Here is a 25,264-nt window from a genome sequence, read left to right as displayed (position 1 = left end):
AATCAACGTTTTCATATAGAAAAAAACGTTAAATTAACTAAAATTTATTCGAGTTTTACATCATTCAATCTTCTTTTTCAATTTTATCGATTCAATATATTTTTCGTCCCCCTCTTTATTCTATTTTTAGTCATTTACAAGTGGAGATAAATGTCGCTGGCACATAATTAAAACTTCTTCTTTTTTTTATAAATTATATATATATTTTTTAAAAAATAGAAGCTTATATGCTATTTCTTTAAATGGCATTCGAGATTAGATAATATAAAATAAATAATTTTAATGGGAATTAAATTTATCGTATCTAAATATATGGATGTAAATTGTATCTGTAATGTTTATTTTTCTAAATAAATTACAGAGATGATCTTTTTATAACCTTTCGCTTCTCGAAAAATAAATAAATAAATTATATTTTTATTAATGTAAGATTTAAATTTAAACAGAAGAAGGAATTTTAAAGAAAGTTGTTAGGATAGGATTTTGCCAATAATTCACCAATTTTTAATTGCTAAAAATGAAGTAAAAGTGGATGAAAATTCGGAAAATAACGTCAATTTATTTTAAATTTTTAATGCGAAAATACATTTAATATTTAAAATATTAATAAAATAATTTTCAAAAGTAAAAAGTATTCGCTAATCATTTGTAATTGGTGATATGAAAAGGTTTAAAGAGAGTTGAGTTGTAAAAAAAAAAGTTTGAGAGAATCTTAATTGAGTTTTGACCTTTAATTCGATGGAAAAATAGCAGAAATTGTTATTTTGAAGTTCTTCTTGATGTATAAATAATGGAAATGAGTCGTATGAAGGTCAATCAAATGCTTAAGATAATGGAATAACGTTTAAGTATACATACAGAAGACAAACTGAGCATCGATATACTCAGTTAAGAAATATTAAAATAATTTATTAAAAATTGAATTTCGATATATTATCAACTAGAAACTTAAACTCGAATAATTCTCTTTATAACACTGGAAACAAAATTTGAAAATAAAAATTAAACTCTGAAATAATAGTCATTCTTTCACGCGCTATGGAAAACTTGAAGTGATTTGTAAGTAAATTTGCATAGAAAATAAATTAATATTGTTTACAATATAACGAAAATGTCTTTTATATTGTATATTATTATAATACTGCCGTAGTTTTTTTAAATAGACGGTTAAAAATATTCCATTAAATCAGTCGCCAAAATATATAGTTACATCTTACTCGCTAGTACACTTCAGAATAATGCTATTGAATATATAGGCTAGTAATAATAGTTGTTATAATACAGTAATAAAATATACTAGACTCGATATAGAGAACAATTTTCTTGTCTTTTCTATTCTTTCAACTGTTGATATAGTGAATAATTTAATTCAGTCCATTAAGACTTCTCTACATCGAGAGTCCGCTGTATCACGAATCTAGTGTATTTTAGGCCTCTTGATTAAGAGTTCACAATATAACACTTCATTATCGCTGCTAAATAACACTAAAATACACTAGATTCTTGATATACAGAACTCTTAATTAATGGATACAAATAAATCATTCACTAAACAAGTAAGAGCTCCTTATATCGAGACTCCACTATAAAATTAAGAATTAGAATATTCTTTTAAGTAATTGATACAATATAATGGAATAAAACTGGAATTATAACTATTCTACTTGAATAAATATTCTATTCTCATGATATATTTAAGCAATTCTTTTAATACATCACTCGAGTATTGTTAACTTCAATATAAAATAAGTCAATCTAAAGTAAATATTCTATTAATTATTCTATATTCCGTAGGGTATTCTATAGTATATTCAGTAATCTATTAGTTAATTACTAACCAATATAAGTGAATGGTAACTAGTCTGTCGGTCATTCTAACGTAACATATCGTAGATCAACCGTTACACTAATCGTTACGACGTGTTGTTAGTATAAAAGAAAGGAACGTAACAGTAATAGGCTATTAAATACACCATTATTCCGCAGTAACGTTAAAAAAAAAAAAATAATAATAATACGAAAAACATTTAAACTGGAAAACTGTTAAACGTAATTTAATTTACAATTTCTTAGCGTAAAAATTAATTACGATTAAGTTACGTACTTAAAAAGGGGTGATCCAATCTTGGGTATGCTTTCAGTTGGCACTAAATTTAGATCAATTAGGATTTTTAATGGAAGTGTTTGCTTTGCAATCAACCTCTGTTCTGTCGTAAGAGGTGATACTTTACAGAAGCGGAATTTCGTTTTTAGTTTATTTACTTTACTAGCAAATTTTCTTTTTTAATTAAATTCGGCATCCTGTTACTATAGTAAACCGAACGTTGTTATCGTGGGCTTACGCAGAAAATTTTACAGGGAGGATGGCAAAGCTTGGAGACAAATAATTACATCAATAAATTTTTACTTGATTTTTGGGGATTTTTTAAAGACAGACAAAGCCCCGCATAGTCGAGGGTGTAAGATAACGTTACATCTTCGATACAATTATAATTTGTAAAACTTTTTATTCTATTCAAGTGTGGGGTGCACCGTTTTCCCCTATGTAGTTGTTCATGATTGGTATATAATTGGGCTGCAATTTTAAAAAATTGTAGGCTGTTGCTGTCTGTCCGTCCGTCCTTCCTTAATCTCGAGAACGGAATCAAATAGATGAAAATCGAGATCAGATATGAAAAGCATAGGGGAAAGAGGGTCTTGATTAACTATACACAAACTTCTGATATAAACAAGAAGTCACGTTATTTCAATTCAAAAATATTGTGACGTTTTGTATCCCCCTCTACATAATTTTTTTAAAAATTCTTTTAAGCATAATGTATTCTTGAAGTGGGCGCACCTAAAAGTACTTTTGACATTTAACTCAACCGGTAGACAATAATTTATTCAATGCATTTTTCTTTTCCCATTAGGAATTTTCAAAATCTTTTATTACTCGCTACTAATTATATATACTTTAAAAAATCGAATAGTTGTTTTTTTTTTAAATTTAAATAAATTAATTCACGTTTGGCTATTTTTTATATTAATTGTTTTAACGTTTTAATGGGTCATTAAACGTTTAAATTGAATAAAAATATCGAATATTTAAATATGCCAATGATTAAAGTCAACAGTTACTAATTTAAATATAAACTTAATGAATATCGATTGTAAATTATTATTATAATTCTGTTTAATTATGTTTATAAATATTATTATAATTATATACAAATATATTTTTAAAATTCTTTCCTTATATATATAGAATGTATTTATTTATTTATTTATAAAAGAAATTTTACTTCGTGTAAAAAGTTTATGTTGGAAAATGGACAAAAAACATAAATCAGCTTCCTTTTTTTTGTTTATTTTATTTTTTTATTATTATTATTTTTTTAGAAAATCGCGAAGTCAAAAAATAGCTTGTAAATATTTATAACTTAGTATAATATAAAGAAAATTATATGCAAGGTAAACAATTTTTACAGAATTAAATACTTAAATTATTAATTATTTCGATCGTTTTACGTAGTTAAGATTCAAAGATAAACATATTTATTATGTACAGTTTTTTGGAGCATAGTATATTAGTTATATGATAGAAAAATCATATATATATATAAAACTTATCTAGAACGATAAAAATGTTATTTATGTAAAATTACAAAAAGAAAAAAAAACCGAAAAAATTATCTAGAAAAATTCTAGAGAAAAAATTCTAGAATTCTAGATAAAATTTTCTAGATAATAGACTAAATGGCCTTGAAAAATCTACATACTATTGAAGGCCAATCAAAAATTTTGACGTGACAATTCAGATGAAACTGATGACGTTTGAAATATACAAAATAATGTAATAATAAAAAAAAATTCTAGATTTGAACGGTGAAAGAAAACACATGTTGCTATTGTATAACGGATCGAATTGTCGAAACTCGGGTCTACAACTCACCTCTTGTTTACACGACTCTCGTATGTCTATAGAAGATTTTATAGAATCCCATCCAAGAGTTGTGTTGACACTTCAGACGTAGAAAATGTGAACGAACGAACTGTGCATGCTAGATATAGAGCACGGCACCAGTGGAGAGAGTACAAACATCGATCAGCAACTTCACGACATCATGCCGCCTGGTGGTGCCTAATTGAAGTGAACTACTCATTCACATATATAACATTGACTTCATTATTTTCCAATTTTCAAATACGAAAAATTCATTTTTCCCTCCAAAATAAAAGAAAAATCTTGAATAATTCCTAAATAATGAAATATTCTATATAATTAATGGATTATTTTACATTCCCCTGTTTTCATTTTTACCTTTTCCGACTGTTATATAAAACAGAGGGAAAGTATGACGATCTGCTAAAAAATGACCCCCCCAGATTTTTACATTTTTGGACTCAGGGAACCTTTAAACATCGAGAAATGCAAAAATTTCCTTTTTTCCCCTGTATCTATGGATGTTAGTGTGTGTGTGTGTGTGTGTGTGTGTGTGTGTGTGTGTGTGTGTGTGTGTGTTTGGAGGGGCACGGTTTCATTCAGCTCGTTTGAAGCTTAATAACTCGCGTGCTTTTTGTCAAAAATTTCTGAAATTTTGCACGGATGTTTGCGTATTAGAGGGGTTAATTCTATTAAATTTTGGTGGTTAAAGGTCGACGGGGTAGGGAGATAGAGAAGGGTCGTTTCTCATATCTCCAGTAGGGTCGGACTTAATGAAGATTTTACTCGTTATTAACATATAAAATATTTTATAAAACTTCGAAATTAAGCCTTTTGCTATTTTATAATAATTAAAAATATAAAATGTTCTTTTTAATAAAATATCGTAACAGATGGAGCCATCAAATGTTGCCGGGAAAGTTAAGCAACTCGTTGATGTATTTTTTTGAATTCATTCTGAATTTTTTTAGAATTAATAACGAGAATTTCAAAGTGGAAAATAAATAAAAATAAAAATACGTAAATTGAAGATGAGCTTTCCGAGTTGTGTAAAGAAAAACTATAACACATTTATATATATAAAGAATCAAAACGTTAAGTGGTACTGTCAGATAAATTCTGTTTTTAAATTAATAACAGTAGAAAAATATATCTTTTGTGAAATGTACTTTAAAATTTTTTTGTTACTGTTCTTGAAAAATGTATATACATTTTTTAAATCTCTATGACTTATTAAATTCTTTCTAAATTATAAAAAAATAAAATATTACTGTTACTATTGTTTAAGATACTTCATTAATATCACTTTCCAACCTTTTCCACGTCACAATACATCGTAATATAGGATAGAAAATGATAAGAGATTGCGATCTACTAGTTGAAAAATTATTTGTTAAGTAATTAAAATATTCAACTGGATAAAAACCTAATTATTTTTTAATTTACAAAATAAAACATAAAAAATAAATGAAATACATTCAAACCTCCGAACACAACCACAAGAAAATAGCAGTGGTTCGGAGGTGTCCTCTGTTTACAGGTTAAAAAACTTTCCGCTGTTAAAGGAGCTTAAACTGTATTTCGATAATATCAAAGACGTGGTTTCTCAACCTTTCAGGAATAAAGTAATTTCTTTTAGCGTTAAAGTAGATCGCGAACTACTCGTTGATAAATCTATACTCGGAGCATTTACGTCGAAAATAGATTGGGAAAATGTTTGACATATACAGATTTAACAATTTGAACTTTACTTTAATAACTCTTTGTCGTGAGAATGACATCATTTTGATCGATTTATTATGCTCATAATAAATGGAAGTAGAATGAAGTAATGAAGAATGTTCTACAGGTCACAAATGGCTTAAGTGGATCATCGTAGGTCGTTTCAATAGGAACAATGCAGAAATGATTGAATTTAATATTTATAGAAACAATTTTTACTCCATAATTTCCAAGATTTATCATTATGATGACGTAATTTAAATTCGATTAATTATATATCATTTTATAAATCTAGACGATTTATCAAATGATATAATGCTAGATATTCCCAGAATATAGGGAATATTTATCATTCGACGAATGCCTGCAATTACTGGGAAGTTTGAGGATTTATTTTGAGGATTAATATGTTTAAAGTCATTTATAAGAGTGTAACATTCGGTGTAAAACTGGCCGTAGTTATGAGACGGCCGTTGTTTGCAGGTTATTGAGCTAAACTTTTTAAATTGCAGAATTATAAATTTCCACTGACGTCTGTCTGTCTGTCCTTCCTTAATCTCGAGAATTACATAGATGAAAGTGTAGATTAGATGTGGTATTTATTATGTAATGTATATAGTGAATTATTGTACTCGGTAGCGTCACTAGAACCGATATTAGGGGGTTGAGTGAGAACGTGCGCATCTAATTTCACTTCTGTACCAATAACGATGTAGCCAATAGTGCTATGGACAAAGAGTACTCTTAGATACTGTGCGTGCTTCTAAGTGACAAGCACCTTGTATTGATATATACATGTATACAAGTGCGCTTGTTATATTCTTCTACTTATGTTATTTATTTACAAAGATAACAGGACTTGGGCCTTCAAGGTCCCCTGGTTATACAGCAAATGATTTAGCTTAGTTCTTTAAGAGTACACTACATCGACAGTCCTATTTATGTACTAATTATAATGTATAGGAAGTAATAGAAAGTAACCTGATAGCAAATTCGTAAAAGAAATTAACTAAAATTACACAATCTTAATTGGAATATTAGATAATTTGCTCAAAATTTCGATCAGATACGACTTTAATATATATGTATTAGATCCTGTACGTACTGTATCAAATATTCTTCTCGTGTTCTTGATATTCACGTACAGACAAACGAATAAACATCGCGATAACACATTTTAATGGCTAAAAAATGCAATATTTTTCGAATTTTATTAGATTATAGAGAAAAAGAAATCTAGATTATAGAAATTCATCAAAAAGTTTGTATATTTAAAGACAGAACATTCGGAATTCTTTCAAACTCAATGCCATATATCTAAGCAATGAACAAAAAATAATGAGAATCATCAAAAATCTTAACGCCTCTACAAATTTTTCTTCTTTCTCTCCTTTTGTTCTGAATTACAATTGAAAACTTTCCTTACTTATTATAAATTTATAAATAAAAATCTTTCGTTTAAAAATATCGTATAACAAATAGTGATGAGCTATTATAGAAACACATATTCAATAGATTTTCAAAGAGGAAATTTCAAATTTCATAACGGAAAGTATTATGTTATCGTTTAAAGTTAAAACTAAATGTAAACAGTGTCCACTTCAACTTAATAACTAAGTTAGAAAGAATGACACTACTTGGAAAATTTCGTTATCACAAGGAGGATAATGTTTTCGTTAACAATGTTTCAACAAACTTTCTTTTTTTCTATGATTATTTTCTGTTTCTTTCTTTAACATCTTCTATTTTATAGTTTTAAAAAATACTTTTATATAAAACGATTTGAACGTACATATTTATGTATTGTCTGTTCTATAATAATTTAATTATTTACAGTGCTGTTTTAAGAACTCCCTGGCCAAAATTTTACTGGCCCGAAGTATGGGACAATTATTTTTCTTTACCCGCTTTAAAACCTAATAACTCCCGTTCCTTTTGTCAGAAATTTCTGAAATTTTGTAGGAAGATTTGTGTTTTAGAGATAAATTGTTGTAGAAATTTTCAGGACAATCGGACTATTGGTTCGGCAAATGTGGCTTTACCCTTTAACATCTCCCAGTTTGAAAACTTAAAGGTAATGGTAGCAATTATAAGAAGGGAAAACAAATAAAGAACGTCGGGAAAGTTCAGCAACAACTTCGCTAGTGTTTTAAAAGGCATACACATACAAAGAAAAATATTAATAATGAACAGAGAGATAAGGCTACTAAGAAAACAAGGCCATTAATATCCGATATTAATACGTACCTGGCTATATATATTCATATATTACTTGCTCTACGATAATTTAATAACAAGATGTTATTAAAATTAATATTACTTGCATTCTATTCGTCTCCATGTATTTACAGTTACATTGCAAATATGTATAGTACCCAAGTAAGGAATAACAAATTTTTCACTTGGCATCTACAAATTTTAGTTAAATCAAAACCATACAAATCTTTAATTAATTGAAATGCAATTTAAAAAATTATAATTCAGCAAAATCATAGATAATTTTACAGCTTAAAGATACTACAAACTTAAGGTTAAGTGCTCTAAATTTATTATTATTTAGTAGAGGTGTGGACTCATATATTATAGCTTAATGTCAGCTAGTGGAAGAATGAATAAAACCATCGAGCATTAAAAGATTGTGGGTTCGCACCTGATTTTATTCACGTGTGTAACACCTAAACAACACACAGTTTAATATAGAAAATCCTCTTGAAAAGCACTTCCATGTGTTGCAATGTCTTCTTCCATCAATTCAATTTCTCCAATGCTCAGGACCATAAGAACTCTAATCTTAATTAATATAAAATTAACTTATATTTACAAATGTTAAGTTTAATTTACTTTTATTTCGGAGTATTAAGTTTAAAAAATAAGAATTTCTTCCATAGAAGTATTTCATAATAATCACAATAATCTGGTTAAGTACAGTTCTTAATTCAACGTAGGATTACAAGCATTATGATGTATAGACCAGTCAAATTTTTTATATATACATTTTTTTCATCAAACAACTGAGATAAGAAGATTGTTTATCAGGATTTCATAAACCCAATAATCATCTGGTGAACAGATGATCAGTCAAAAATAAGCATTAAGCTGACAAAAATAGCTTCATTTCTGTTTACTTGGCCACATTCTCGGAAGATTACAATGGTTTTTTTTTAATCTTCTATGAAAAAATCAACTAGATCTTCCTAAGATATCGAAATATAATTATATAAACTATCTGCATATTTCATTTTTATGATGTTTTCTTGATAGTGCTTGTAAAAATTAATGGTATAATTATTTTCACTTCTTAATTCCTAAATGCAAATAACTTGGTGGTATTTCTAGGGATTTCACATTCAATAAAATTGTGCCTTTTCAATTTTATTGAACTGGAAAATATAGGAATTCAAAATTATTGGCCTAGAAATTTTCCCAAGGTTCTTTAAGAAGTTCTAGAACTTTTGATTGGACATGTTTGCACAACCGAAAAGTTCTTTTTTTTCAGGTTTTATTCTTTGATCATCAAATCATTATTTTATGCGGATAAATATAAAGTTATTCAACAATTCGTAGTGAAGTTTGCTGCTTTCTTCCTTCCCTTTACTTCAAATAAACCATATTTGACATTTCCTACGAATTCTTTACATTTTTTCTATACATTTTTTGTCAATAAAATAATTACGATTCTTATTTTTACTGTAAGCAATCAGTTTGAAGGAAAATACTTTTATACATTTTTAATGTTTTATTATTTAATTAGTTGAGTAAATGAGGCGAAGTATCGAGCAAAACATATTTGCTCTTCCTTCATCTCTTTTGCTTATCCTTGTTTCCTACAAAGCAAAGAAAATATCTGTTTCAAGCAAATTTTACTTATTCTGTTTCATATTTTTCATATTTTTCTCCGTTTCATCTTCTAGAAAATGTTTATTTTTTCTCTTTCTAGAAAGTAGAAAGAAGATAATTGTTATTTTCTGTACTGCATGAAAATCAACAGAACTTTCTTCTGGTTTCTTGGTTTTCTAAAATTCGAGGAAAATTTATTATTCTCTTTTTAGTTCTGTATCTTTGGTTCTTCTTCTTCTTATATTCTAGACATGAAAATGCTTTATTTTTTATTTCTATAAGAGTTATAAAAATGATTATTGTTCTTTCCATCGTACACGACAATCAAGAAGACTTTGTATCTGCTATTTTTTGCATTTTAAAATTCAAGAAAAGCTTTACGTTTCTTGCTTTTTGTATAATAAAAATCATAGTGTTTCTCCTTTACTACTTAAGAACCTTGCATTTTTAATATTTTATTATTTACTTAACTCAATAAATAACAGAAAATATAATTGCTCCCTCTTGATTTCTGGAAAACCAAAATGCTTCCATTTCGTCACCCATTTCTAAACGTTTTATTCCTCATTATTGTATCTCTGGTTCTTATCTTTCTTATCTTCTAGAACACGAGATATGTTATTGTTTCCTCTAAAATTATTATTGTTTGTTTTCTTACTATACGAGAATGAAGAAGACTTTACTTCCTACAAATCCAAATGAATCTGTAATTACACTGTCTTCTTAATAAGAGACTCTTCCTTTGCTTATAATTTACTTTGTTAAACGGAAGGAATCTTAAATATTTAAAGCAACATCTCGTGAAAGAGGTAAGCGTTATTACATTAAATAGTTTGCGGAATTAATAATTATATTTACTTTAAAATTATAATAAATTGTTAAACAAAATAATTACATTAACAGAACCTATACAAATGTCTTAGAGAATAAAGAACTTAATCAAAAATATTCAAAATGAGAAATGATCCAGGATTTGTTTAAAATATTTAATTAAAATAAATATTTAATTTTCAACAATATATATAAGTTTTATTTAATAGCAACACTCGATAATTGTTAAAATTAGTTTGTTGACACTTTTATTCTGTTATAATTGAAATATAAAAACATAATGCATTTATTTTTAGAATGTTGTGCATATTCTCTAATTAAAACATCCCAACATTGTTTTTTTTAGTTAGAAATTATGAAATAAATCAAAGAAATGTTAGAAAAAATTGGTATATTTTCTTTATTATACTTCTGCCATTGTATTTTCTGTGCAATACATGGTCACGTGTAGAGATAGAATGTGAAGAATTAGTGTATTTGAGGCCATTTGTGACTTTTAAATGCATAGAGAATCATACTTGTTCATGCCACTGCTTTGTACGTTATACACGTAATTAATAAAACGAAAAAGAAATTTATGAAAGAAAATAAGAAGAAAAAAAAATCAAATTTCTTACTTTAACGATGTTTTTGAAAGCGTATGTGAGTTACTGGGTATCATTTCTAGAAAGCGTGACTGACAGATCAACCAATAACGGAGTGATTTCTGACGTAACGTGTTTTCGCGTCATGACAAAAAATTACTTTTTTATTTTATATATGACGCGTAATACATGTTTGGTTACGTTTAACATATAGAAAATAGCAAGAAAAATCATACATCGCCTATCAGAGTCGGATTTCCACGCAAACTAAACAGCTGCAGTTTAAGGCCTCGCGTTATAAGTGTATAGCTTAGGACCTTGCATTTTTACTTGTGTCATTGTTTGGTACAGAGAAAGGCCTGCTGTTTTTTTTTTTTTTTTTTTTTTTTTTATAGCTTACATTTATAACAAGTCTAAAGCCTCGTCCCTTTTCCAATTTTCTCTAGCTTTTTGACTTATTTTCCTTTATAGTTCATTTCTCTTTTCCATAACAGAGGTATGGCTTAGATTTGTGGGTTTTTCTGTATGTGTGGATGTTAGTATGTGTTTAAGGGAGAGAATGAGTTTGTTCATCCACGTTGAAGCTTAATAACTCCTGTGTCTTCCGTCGAAAATTTTTGAAATTTTACAGGAAGGTTTGTATATTAGGAGGATTGATGCTGTTAAATTTTGGTGGTTAAAGGTTGAGGGATAAGGAGATAGAGAGAGATCATATATCATATCTACAGTGGGGTCAGACTTAATGAAGATTTTACTCGTTATTAGCATTTACAATTTTTTATAAATAAATTAAGCCTTTCGACATTTTATAATAATTAATTATATAAAAATTTTTAAAAATAAAATATTATAACACACGCAATTTTAAATGTTTTTCCGAGAAAATTAAGCAAAACCTTGCTGGATTTTTTAAAAATTGTCAGGCTATTACACAGTGTCCTCTCCTCTCCCCTTCGCTTCGCCCATGGGTTTGTTTTCTTTTCGACTCTCTTCCCTGTAGGCACTGAGGCCTTATTTACACCCATCGTAGGTTGGTCCAGGCCCACAAGAGCTATCAGGTGGTGAGGAGACGGTTCCCGAAATACCTGGAACAGACCACGCATGAAAAATTTTTAGAGATTGTTCCCTCGGATTCCATTTCGGATCCCCCAACTACAAATTATTTGTGATTTAATCGCTCAGAATGAAGCGATAGAATCACGAATATACAGCAGTTTCAAATCCTTCTATAGGATTTTTTTAATTTAGTAAATCAAAATTTATCTTTGTAATTTATAAGTGAGGAAATGAAACAATTAGATTATAGTTACAAGTCAGTGAAAGGAGTTATGTAGAACATTAATTAATAAAATAACAATAAAATATTAATTTCGTACTTTAAATATGTTCTGCATTGTCGATATATATATATATATAATATATATATATTAATATTTAAATTTTAATTTTCTATGGTTCATTCCAAATTATGAATAAATTATATTTTCTCTAGTTAATAATATTGCATGACTTGTTCTGTCATTAACTTTCTTACAGTTACTTTGCACGAAAAGAATTTATAAAATTATTCCATTTTAAAATAAAATTACAGTCAAAACCACTGAAGAAAGCATAAAAGCTGTCCGTCATTCGGAGGTGGCCGTTATTCAGAGGTTATTTTCTATGTATTCTTCTTTAAATGGCCGCTGTTTAGATGGGAAATGGCCACTCGACTAATTATTATTATTTTTTTTAATTTTAATGAATATATTTTTTAAACAGAATTCTGAAGTATTAATACTTAATTTTTCATCAAATACACATTTTACTAAACGTTATATAAAATGTATATTTAATTAAGTTTTATGGCAAAGGTATACATCATTACACGGCAATTAAATTCACGTTAATGAAATTATTATCAAAATTTAATAAATTATTTAATATTTACATAAACTTAACAATATTTATTTATCGTTAAAAATTAATTTAATTATTTAATAATTATGTTCGACGAAAAGTTTTATAAGAAAATAATTATAATAAATTTACTTTGCAAAAAAAAGAAAAATTCATCCCTTCAAATTAATAAATGCGAGATCCTTTATAGAAGATATGGGCAACACTAAGATTTAAAGCCTTGTTGGTGTCTCTTGTACAGCTGTAATACATAAGTATTATAGCTTATAATACATACACGCTACAAATACATACACATATAATACATATCATTTTCACACAGACATACAGCCTCACTCTACGAAGAACAAGATACAGCTTCTCACTTCGTAGAATGAGGCTGTATGAGGCTGTACTGTACGTAAACGTGTCTCTAACGTAAACAATTTCTACGAATTGAAAGTAGTTTTAGTACAGAATATAAAAGATAAGAAAGAAGAAGACGAGAAAATCATAGTCACGAACGTAACTGAAGTGAAATTTATTACATTGTTTGCTTTTCCTCTCTCTCATGACTGATGATTGTTAGGAAGCGTTACGTCTTCTTTAATAATTAATTACCTTTAACTGTGTTTAATATCCAAGTACTTGAATTTGGATACAGAATATAATTATATATTTAACCCCTAGAAATTTAACAATAAATCAAATATTCATATTCATACTTGTTACATTTCTTAAGGCATTAATATTTTATTATTCTACTTTGAATATTCGTATTGGTAAATGTTAAATTATTGATTATTCTGCTTCTCGAATATATATTAAGTAGTAAATTTAGATTATAACACGATTTCTAACTTTAGAAACTTTTTTTTAAAGTTAAGTTTTGAATAATTCTGTTTGATTTTTAAATTTGTCAAACCTCTAAACAAGGACAGTGACGAAAACTTAAAAAAAAATGACTGTTTTTCGGAGGTGGCCGTAGTTTACAAGTTATTTAATGTGAATTTTTCTTCAGATCAAAGTTCCGGAATTATTTACTCTTCTTTGTAACAAAACACAGTCAAATCTCGATATAGCGCCACTCTCATTTAGCGCCAACCATTGGTTCCTCTTAACTATTCAATATTCAACAGAGGTACCTTTCGTCATCTCTGAATTACCAAATGTAGGATTTTCGTTGCAAAGGACATTTTCTCGATGTCTTAAAGCCTCCTGAGTCCAAAAATGTAAAAAGTTTGGGGTTCATCTTTGACTAATCGCCATACTTTCTCTTTGTTGTATATAACAGAGCATGGAAAGTAAAATTATAACTAATTTTCCGAAAAAAACATGTTCAGATCACGCCATTTTCTTACTTTTTCTGCTGCTATTTTTCAAAGAAACTTAAATTTATAACATATAATCGTGATAAAAACACCCCTTTCATAAGAAAGCTTGTAAAAAAAATATATAGATGAACTCGATTATATATATCTTCATAAACGTCGATCTACAAACAAGCTAGATTTTATCGCTTTTATTATTGGAAGAAAGATTATAAAAAGTGGATATAAAACTTTAAAAATATATATTTTAAAAGCTTAAAAGAAGGCTTAAAAACTCAAAAATCGGATCAGATTTTCCATTTATAATTTAGAAATTTCACTACGTAAGATTCGAAAACAAAGATAAATTCGTCTCCTCGAAATCTTTAGCATTATTTTATTTTCCTTGGTTGCTAACCATTTTATTTATTACAATATTTTAAAACAAAAGTTTACAATTGATGGTAAAATCTTTTACAATTAGAAATGGATAAAGATTCGGGGGGTGAATTTTGTATGTATGAATATTATTGTGTGGGGAAGGACATGATTTTGTTCACCCTGTTTGAAGCATAATATCTCTTGTTCTTTTAGTCGAAAATTTCTGAAATTTTGCACGAACGTTTGCGTATTAAGAGGGTTGACTTTATTAAATTTTGATGGTTAAAGGTATAGAGGGTGGGGAGATATTGGAGATCGTGCGTGTCTCCAGTAGTGTCTGACTTAATGACGATTTTACCCGTTATTAGCATTTACCATTTCGGTTAATGTAACCCTTGGTGCCAAGATGGCGGCTCCTATCTTATTCCAGCGAGGAAACAGTGGGACGCAAGTTCTAACCTAACCTAACCTATTCTAATAAATTATCATAATTATTAGCAACCAAATTATTAGAATGGATTAGGTTAGGTTAGAACGTGCATCCCACTGTTTCCTTGCTGGAATCAGATACGAGCCGCCATCTTGGCACCAAGGGTTACATTAACCACAATGTCTTATAAAACTCATCCCTATCCCCTCAAAATTAAGCTTTTTGCCATTTTATAATAGTTATATAAAAAGTTGTTTTCTATGGCATTATTAAAATTTTAAATGTTACCGGGAAAGTTAAGCAACTCGGATTCTGATCGATAGTTTTAGTTTCTTGAATTAATTTTGCCCCATTATATATTATACGTTATAATATATAAAATATATTAAAACTCCTCGTTTTTCTAGCCTCAAATTTACAGTTATAAACTAATTTCAATACTTATAACTTCGCTTCAATTTCAAATACAAGTTTACATTTTCGAATTTATTTTTGAAACTGTATTATTTACTATATATTAACGTTTATAATCAATAGAAAATTATACAGTAGGTCTTACTTTTACGACCTACAATCGTCCTAGTTTTCACTTTATAGCATAGTGTCCAAGTAGATAAAGTCACCAAACGTTGGTCGGGGAAGAATTGAAAGGATTGGATATTCTCTACGACCGGAAAAAAGTAACGTAGAGTGATGATAATGATGATGATAAGCTTCCAGTACAGCCGCGATGAACGGATATTTCGATTTTAACCGTAAGATATGAACATTGATATAAACATCTCCTACAGTATCATATATATTGTAATATGTTTTATGAATTATTATTGCAATTCTTGATTGGATTTTGGTGTTTTGTTGATGGGATGCAGCACAACACATGAGCGATCATGCCAAGGTGAAGGCGCCACCATGGAGGACATTTCGTGGGAAACTGGCCCCTATTTAGATGTTAGACACCTAACAAAGAGCCAGAAAACGAAAACCCACGACCCGCTAGCTCGTTGGTCGGGTGCGATCCCGCGACCAACTAGCAGTTTTTTGTGGTGTTATCCCCTCTGGTACTAGTGAGCAAGCAATTTTTCAACGTTTTAAAATATTAGTTTCCTTTACTTAGTAAACCTCGATATAACGTTCTCCTAAACAGCGCAATCAAAGCAAAGTGCCGATGAATATTTGTAAACAGATCTTCACACCTTTCTATGAATTAAGTATACAATTTTGCATTGCAAACGACTCTGTTATCACCAAACTTCCATCCTCTGAAATCTGTGTCTAAACCTCGTTACTACATATAATTGTGTTTATTTGAATTACTTCGGTTTAGCGCTAAATCGATAGCCATACACACAGTTTATGTAACTTGTACAAGCTCTCTACAGGCATATTGTATAATATGAAATCTCGAGAAGCCACGCATTAAACTGAAAGTAAACCATTTTAATTGTTATAATTTGAATGAACCCGAAGAAAATTTTCGAGATCTCGTATTAAATTTTTAATTGTTTTCATCTAAAAGAAGAAAATTCAATTAAATTATTCTCAAAATAATCCTGTTTAATGCGAAAATGAGTTGAATTCTTGCAATTATGTTAATATCTAAAGCGAAAATGAGCCCAACTTGTTATTGATACGAAACATCTTTCATGCTTCAAGAGAATAACATCCGGTAAAAGAACAAAATTTAATCTCAAAATAATAATTACAATTTCGAAGTCTAACAAGTCCGGATAAATCTTGTAAAAAGTCAACAGAATGGAATAATTAAATGAAATAAATCTTCTATAAAACCACTAAAATTAAATTATACTTTTAAAATATATAAAATTTATTCATTTCCATTTTTTTCGTGGATATATTTTTATATAGATATTTTATTTACATCACCATTACCATTACGAGCACCATCACTACAACCACAGTTATGAACATTATCATCACGCCATCATCATCATCCATAACAATCACCATCCTTCCTCCTCTTTTCTCTTCCTGTTTGCATGGTAATTTAAGATTTTCTTTGGAATTAGCTACTTAAATAACACGACGAAACTTTGACTTTTCTTCTCATTTATCTATAATAAAAATCGTCACTAATTTGCATAAAATTCTTCTTTTCTTTCTGTAAAAATTCCAATTTTCATAAATTACAGAAAATATTTTGACTGCTCATAACTTATAAGTCATTTTAAATATTTTTAGCCGAAATTATTATAACTTGTTTTCCTCGTTTGTACGTCCAACTCTCATAATAACTGTTTAATTTATGCTGCTCATTTTAGATAGTAATCTCAGATCGTTCTTTTTGTTGACAAATTAATTAAGGAATTTATAAAAGACAGCAAATAATTTATATCTCATGTTTAATGTATACTTAACTAAATAATATTCATTGTAGCTCATGAATTTTTTCATTCTCTTTCTCCTAAAGAATGCGTTTAATATATGCAAGAGTTGATTTATTGTAATATTTTATAGGAGAATCGATACAAAATTATTCTTTTTGTAGAGTTTTGCGTCAATGCAAGAATTCAATTTATCATCGTATTTAACAAAATTAAAATTAACATTTTTAAAAGTTCTTTTTTACTCTTCAAAATTATAAATTTTCATAAGTAATGCAAATGTTTGTTGATTGCTACAAAGAATTCTATTGTTTCGTAACATCATAAAAACTCTTCTTACATTTCTTAATATTACAAATGTATGTAAAATCCTTAGTGGTCCTTTCAGTGTTCAGAAGTATAGAAAAAGTCTTTGCTGTGTTAGGAAACAGTAGGAAAGTCCTTACGACGTTTAGGAATATAAACTATTGTATTATGGTATTAGAGAATAGTAAAAACAAGCCTTGTGATGATTAGAGAAATAGGAAAAGTCTTTTCTGATATTCCCAACCATCGTGAGGATGCTTATACTGCTGTAGTAGGAAAGTCCTTTATGGTATTAAAGTCTAATACCATGAAAACTTCGTTTATATTCCAAACCGTCATAAGGTCTTTCCTACTGTTTTCCGACACCGCAAGGACTTTTCTACACTTCCTAACACTAAAAAGACTGCTATTTAATAACAAGACAAAAATTTCTTTGTATTTTCGAATATCAAAACGATTTTCCTTATGTTTTCTAACATCTCCTATCTTCTACTGTTGTCTAACATATTCTTTGGGGGGGATAAAGTTCAACTTTATAAAACCTAGAAAAATACACACTACATTACATTTATCACTTTTCTTATTTTATAAAATACAACACCACTATCTTATACGAAGATAAACATTTAATATAATCCATTAAATTCACAAAGAATCATTAAAAATGCTTACAGATTCATTTAATAGTTTAATCGAAGATAGAAATTTAATATATAGTTTCATAAACCACGCACGAAAACTAGACATTGAATCAATATTATGATATTTGAATAAATATATTAATATAAACTAGTAAATAACTTATATATGACATTATATTTTGTGAATTTAATGTTCCTGGATAGGAAATAAATAAAATATTATGAATCTTCCTAAGAAGCTTCAGGCACAAAAAGGTTTGTTTCTATATCCTGAAGCATTTACAAATAATCTTGTAAACAAGACACTTTTTCCACATCTAAAGCCGTATTAAACCAATACATTTTTATTTTTATTTATTTTTAAACTATAAGTACCTTTAAACAATGAATTTAATTAAATTTTAATGATAAAATAATAAAAATTTAAAGCTCAGAAGTTAATTCTCGTATCGAATCTAACGCTTGAAAAAGATCATTGTTTATTATTTTAACAATAAGGAAATTATTTTAATATAATTTATACTTTATAAATCACTAAAAACAGTTCAAATCTTTTATATTTTTTAACATTCCTTTTATTATAGGAAGCGAAAATAAAAATCGTTTTCAAAATATTGCCACTATAATCCTAAACAATTTCCATTGATCACAACACCACTATCTGGAATTAAATTTATGGGATAAACTGTGTTAAGATGAGTTATTCTGTCGGATTATTGTGATTTAATTCAATTTTTTTAGTGATAAAATATTTTATTAAAACTATACACAGTCGAATAAGATTTTTAAATTGCTTGGTTTAACAGACTACGTTTAAAGCGAGTCAACTGGTAGCTCGCGATTACCAGGTTGGTTTAGATGTTATTGAAAAGATATCATAATCTTCCGATTTACTAAATACAGGTTAATAATATACATAAATTAATTTACTTTTAATCTCATGAAATTGGATATAATACGAATAAATCAGGATTTTCTAAAATAAATAAATAAAATCAAACGTTTCATACGAACCGTATATCAATCTGTCGATCGCGATTCTATGGTTGATGAATTATGTTACACTGAAATATTTCATGATCTTTCACGATATAAAATTACTCTGTATGATATTTTTAATTAAGATTCAACAATTTACGTAAAAATTGGTTAAGAATTCCAATTTTTAGAATATAAAATAATTGAAATTAAAATGTACAAATTTTAATTGTTAGAATATTCATTAATAACCATTAAAAATTAAAAATATTTTAAATATTCTGTAATTTATATAGGTTTTCAATGGATCAACAACAATTTAATGATGAAAGTAAGTAATTAAAGCGGCAGTCTACTACTTTGGAGGACTCGGGTTCGAATCCGAACGGTCAAAAAACACGAGGAATTTTTGCGGGTGATCTGTCCCGTCTCTCACCACTCGGTGGTCCTATTGTGGGCTGGCCAACCCACAGATTACCCGCGAAAAATTCCTGGTATTTTGAAAAATGTCCTCTTGGTGCCCACTAGCCGGAAAGAGTAAAAACAATCAATTAAAACACGTGATAATAGTTAATTTTATTTTTAAATATTTCACAATTTTTCACTTAGAACAACTATGTAATATTTCTATATTACTTAATCTTTCTAAAAGAATAAAAAAAAGGCAAATTTAAGATAAAATATCTAATAATACAAAAATATCAGCAACACATTATTCCTTATCTCCATTCTGGATTTTGTTCATTCTAGTCACAGATACGCCCAACTAAGCATGAGTTGACCTTTCCAAACTCCCGGAAAATAAGTTTGGGTCATTGAGTATTTCATATGAAACTGTCCAAAATCAATGAAGCTATCGCATTACATCAAAAGAGTTTTGATGATAGTCAAGCATATCGACATTTTTACTGTTATATTTACAACCTACGTCAAGAATTTAATTACAAAGTTGATTTCTTACATTCATTAGTTCATTTTTAGAATGGATCAACAATTTTAAATTACTTTAAAATTGTTGATCGTTGCTTTCTGCAGCTTACAAACCGAATTACAAATTAAATGAAATTAAAGTACGGATTAAAGAATAACAAATAAGCGGATTTTTAGTAGAACTTAAAGAATTATAAGTAACTTAAGTTACAACACTAAAAGAGTTGCGAATAACTGAAGCTATTGCTGTATAATTGGAACTACAGCAGTAGAATTGAAGCTACTGCAATACAATTGGAACTAAGCAGTACAATTGGTAATACAGCAGTACAATTGGTACTAAAGCAGTACAAGTGGAGTCACAGCAGTACAATTGAAGCTACAGCAGTACAATTGGCACTAGAGCAATACAAATGGAGCCACAGCAGTACAATTGAAACCAAAGCAGTACAGTTGGAGCTACAGTAGTACAATTGGAGCTGCAACAGTACTTACAATAATTTTTTAATAATTACAAATTAATTAAAATTACAGCATTACGTAGAGAATGTCTGATACTACATTATTATTATAAAAAAAATTATAAATAACTTGAGTTACAGTATTGTTTATCAATTCACAAATAATTGAAGATGCAACAATACTTACAGCATTATTTACATAATTAAAAATTAATTGAAAGGATAGTATTACCTAAAGATAGTAACCGTAAAAAATTACATAAAATTAAAGCAAGTTTATTGCTTTAAAAGTTACAAATACTGTAACTATTATTTAAACAATTACAAAAATAACTAAAAGTACAATTGTACTTAAAGAATTACAAGTAAGAGCTAAAAAAGAAGTCCTCATAGTTCTATTCATTTGTAATCCTGCAAAGCAATAAAAACATATTTTTCTAAAATTCTAATTTTCTCTATAAGTTAACAATAAAAATTTCTTGTAAATAAAATCACCCGTCTGAAACAATCAGGAAGAATTACAATATTTTATATTATAAAATAAATGCATACAGCTGTAACCGAATGCCGTTCGGAGTGAATAAACCGTAAAAAAATCTAAAATATCGATGAAAAAATATATATATATATTTTTTATCATTTGCACTTGCAGTTTATGAAATATTTTAGTAGCTTTTCTACACCTCGTACCGATCGACAAAATTCTACAGGGGGGGGGGAGAATCCGTACTATTCCAACTCAGACAACTTTATGACACGATCATGGATAAAAAAATCAACAAATTCACATTGGAAAATATTTCATAAACCATATATATAAATCGAAAAAATTGTCATCCGGGGTAAGGTCGTGTCACAAAAATTGAAAAAAATTGTTTAAGGTATCGATATTGGATAAAATGCTATAATATTTGTAACTTTCAAAAACATTACATCTATATATATATATATATATATATATATATATATTATATTTATATATATATATATATATATATATATATTATATTTATATTTACTATATTTAACTCATCTATCTGTATGATTAAGTGTATAATTAGGAACGATTAAATCTTACTCCGTTCTCGAGATTGATGAAAGACGGACGAACGGACAGACATACGGAATCATTTCTGCAATTTAAAAATTGCAGCCGAAAAATCAATTATTATTATTATTAAATCTGATAGCGATATTGATAAATCGTTAATGATTTTCGTTTAAATTATACACGAATGAATACATAAATTCGAAATCGATACATTTTTTTGATAATTTTATGAAGAATCAATCTTACTTTCTCGTTTTTTCCAATGGGATACATCAAATTTATACTCGTTTTTATATATTAATTACAATACCTTAAGCTGTAATTACTGTATAGAGAGCTCTATACGTTCTTTATGTTACTCCTTTTGTTACGATCTGATAAGTAATGATAATAATAGTAATAATCTATTTTCAATGACAGTTACTACTGAGAAAAGTACAGTACACACCTTTATTCTGATATCTCAGAGAGTTATAATATATATATATATTGTAAATGTTCAGAATTAACACAAGAATATACAAAAATAAAAAAATAATTATAAAAAGACTTTAAATTTAATAAATTGTGAAGAATAATTCGAATAAACACGTATTAATATTTATTACATCAATTACATTATTAATAAACAAAAAGAAACACAGCGAAACCTGTAAAAAACGGCGGGAACATTAACAATTGACCGTTGTTAAGAGGTTATTTTGTATGCATTACAAAAAAAACTTCCTTGGAAAAAAAATGGCCACCGTTTAGATAAGGCCGTTATTGCAGGTTCGACTGTATCTAAAATTAATTAATAAATTCTATATATAAAAAGAAAAATACTTTTATAACCTAGAAAATAAATCAAATTACTACGATAGAAATGTAAAACAAGGAATATATAAATATAAAGATTAAGTAAAAGAGAAAATTTATGGTTTAAATTGATTTTTTTTTAAAGAAAGAGTTAAAGTGAACCCAGTGGAGGGAGTTAAGCTGGAAGCTTGCCTGGAAACACTTTGGAATTTGATGTCATCTTCTTAAAGTTTGACGTCATCTGCATCCAGGAATGATTGTCTACAGACAGGATTAGTGAAGGAATGTGTGATTTGAATGCCAATATGGTTGAAGTGATCAACTTTATCAATGAAAAACTCGCCTCATTTTCTTTTTAGATTTTAAACGTATATTAAATTTTAAAAATAATTTTTCTCCCGTTTTATTCAAATAAAAAAGAAACACGACATCAATTTTTGAACATTTCCAAAAAATCGATATACTTCTTGGTAAGGATCAAAATTCTAAAAAGTCGACTTATGATTTACAGAATAAGAAAAATTCGATTTTATCTTATAAAAGCAAAGTTTTGCCAATAATAAAATGTATATTTGATGACTTGTAATATACAGTCGAACCTCCAATGACGACCATATCTAAACCGCGGACATTTTTTTCCAGGAATGTCCAATAAAAATGCATTCGAAATGACCTTCAAACAACGGCCATTTTGTGCTCTCGTCAGTGACCGTTGTTCAGAGGTTTCTCTGTATTTAGTATTTAAATTTAATAAAAGTATAAAATCATTTTATACAAGCAAAAATATTAAATTGAATTTTACAGTAATTTATTTAAAAATTACATTTCAATAATTCATAAACAATAATAATTACGGTTAATGTTACCTATGGTTCCAAAATGGCGGCTCGTCTCTGATTCCAGCAAATAAAAGAAAAAAAACAGTGGGGATGCACGTTCTAACCTAACCTAACCTATTCTAATAATTTTGTTGGTAATAATTATGGTAATTTATTAGAATAGGTTAGGTTAGGTTAGAACGTGCGTTTCCACCTTTTCCTTTCTTGTATTTGCTGGAATCAGAGACAAGCCGCCATTTTGGAACCATAGGTAACATTAACCGTAATTACGTTTTGAATTAATTGGGATTTAACTTTTCAACCTTTCTAGAAAAAATAAAAGTTTCAGTTTATAAGTGGGTTATAAATAGATCGCGACTCACCAGTTGACCTATGAATTCTGCATAACAAATTTAGTAAAATCAAAAATGTTTGAGTCATTGTTAAATAAATTAATTTATAGACTTCTAATTAAATATTGAAAATTTTCAACAGCAATTCTTTACATTAATTTGGGAATTAAAAAAAAATTAATTGTTAACACGTTGTTTGAAAGTTTAATACATAAAGATGAAAAATTAATTGATGAATAAAATAAAAGAACAAGCAATAATATCATTTGAAATATTAACAATAGCATTTACCATTTCATTTAATTATATTATTAAAATTAATTATTAAACAATATACAATCAAACCTGTGAACAAAGGCCACTGACGGGAATGTAAAAAAGGGACGTTGTTCGCAGGTTATTTCGCACGCATTTTCGTTTTAAATATCCTGAAGAAATAGCCGTTATTTACAGGTTGGCCATTAGAAGGATATTTTTTAATTTTAAAATAATGATATAAAAGAGTAAACTCGCTTAGCAAGACGAAATAAAATCAAAAATATTATCAATTCTAACTTTTACTGTTTCTTATTTTTTTTAATTTTATTTTTTGAATTTGTTTTTATATTTTCTAAAAATATGTAAAGAGCTAAAATGTCGTTGACTATTACTTTTACTGTCAACGTTTTATCAAGATTATCGAACTTCGTAAACAAGAAGACGTTCCTGTCAGGAAATGCCTTTATTTTAAATGTAAAAATTCCACGTGTCATAAAATCCGATTTTTCTGCTAACTTACATAAATTTATCAATAAAATTGTATATTCTAACAATATAATTGCATTGAAAAGATATTTTTTATTTAAAAAATATAATAAAATATTTACCTTTTAAGTTTCAATATCCAGTTATATTTCAAGAATATCATCAAAAATTACTGAAAAAATATTTAAAATAATAGATAAATACATGTTTATTTTTAAAGCTTTAATAGTAAAAAAATACTTTAAAATATATAAATATTTTAAAATTTTAATAATAGGAAGAGAAAGAAGTGCGGCCCATGAGAATATGGGATAAGACCACGGCTGACCCTAAAACCTAGCACTTGTTGAAATAATGATGATGATGAATAAAATAATTTGAAATTATATAAATGTGCCTTACATATATATATTTTTAATACAGTAAAACTCGATTATCCGGATTGTACCTTTACTGTATTAAAAATACGGTAAAGACTCGATTATCCGAAGGCCTTTCGGTTAATCTTCAAACTCGTTTGTTTTTGTGCTTTGGTATTTTGGGTGCAATATCAACCACCGTTTAAAGTTTCGTGAACAATAAATATTGTAATGCATTTAATGCATTTGAAGGTAAATTAATTTACTTATAATCTAACCAATGTTACGCACGTATGACCCAGTTTCGTGGCGCTACAATCGCAGATGAGGATCTGCGATTGTAGCGCCACGTGTGGTATATATACACGTTGTATTTTATGAAAATCGTATTGGATAATTCGAATTTTCGGTGTTCCGTAAGTGTTGTGTTGAACTTTGTTTATTCTTTTACAGGTAAAGCATGGCCCTGAGTAATGAGGTTATTTTGATGGTGAAGACCTACAGTTAGCGTGAATTTGAAGAAGTGTTTAACAGGCTGCATTTAACTGCTGCGTGCAATTAGTAGAAAATCTAGATGTTAAA

General features: G+C 28.0%; 1 long non-coding RNA gene across 1 annotated transcript in view; it reads right to left on the bottom strand.

The window, feature by feature from the left end:
• The window catches only part of LOC136990938 (uncharacterized), a 70,794-nt gene extending 66,705 nt beyond the window's left edge, over window positions 1–4,089 (bottom strand). Inside the window, exon 1 of the long non-coding RNA XR_010883127.1 lies at window positions 3,935–4,089. This is a non-coding gene — a long non-coding RNA (uncharacterized lncRNA). The remainder of the gene's footprint in view (window positions 1–3,934) is intronic.
• Window positions 4,090–25,264: the final 21,175 nt, after the last annotated feature.

The sequence above is a fragment of the Centruroides vittatus genome, unplaced genomic scaffold, assembly GCF_030686945.1.
Source record: "Centruroides vittatus isolate TY-2023 unplaced genomic scaffold, ASM3068694v2 contig_1381, whole genome shotgun sequence".
Lineage (NCBI taxonomy): Eukaryota > Metazoa > Arthropoda > Arachnida > Scorpiones > Buthidae > Centruroides > Centruroides vittatus.
Note: the sequence above shows the minus strand (reverse complement) of the source record. Positions and strands in the feature narration are given on the sequence as shown.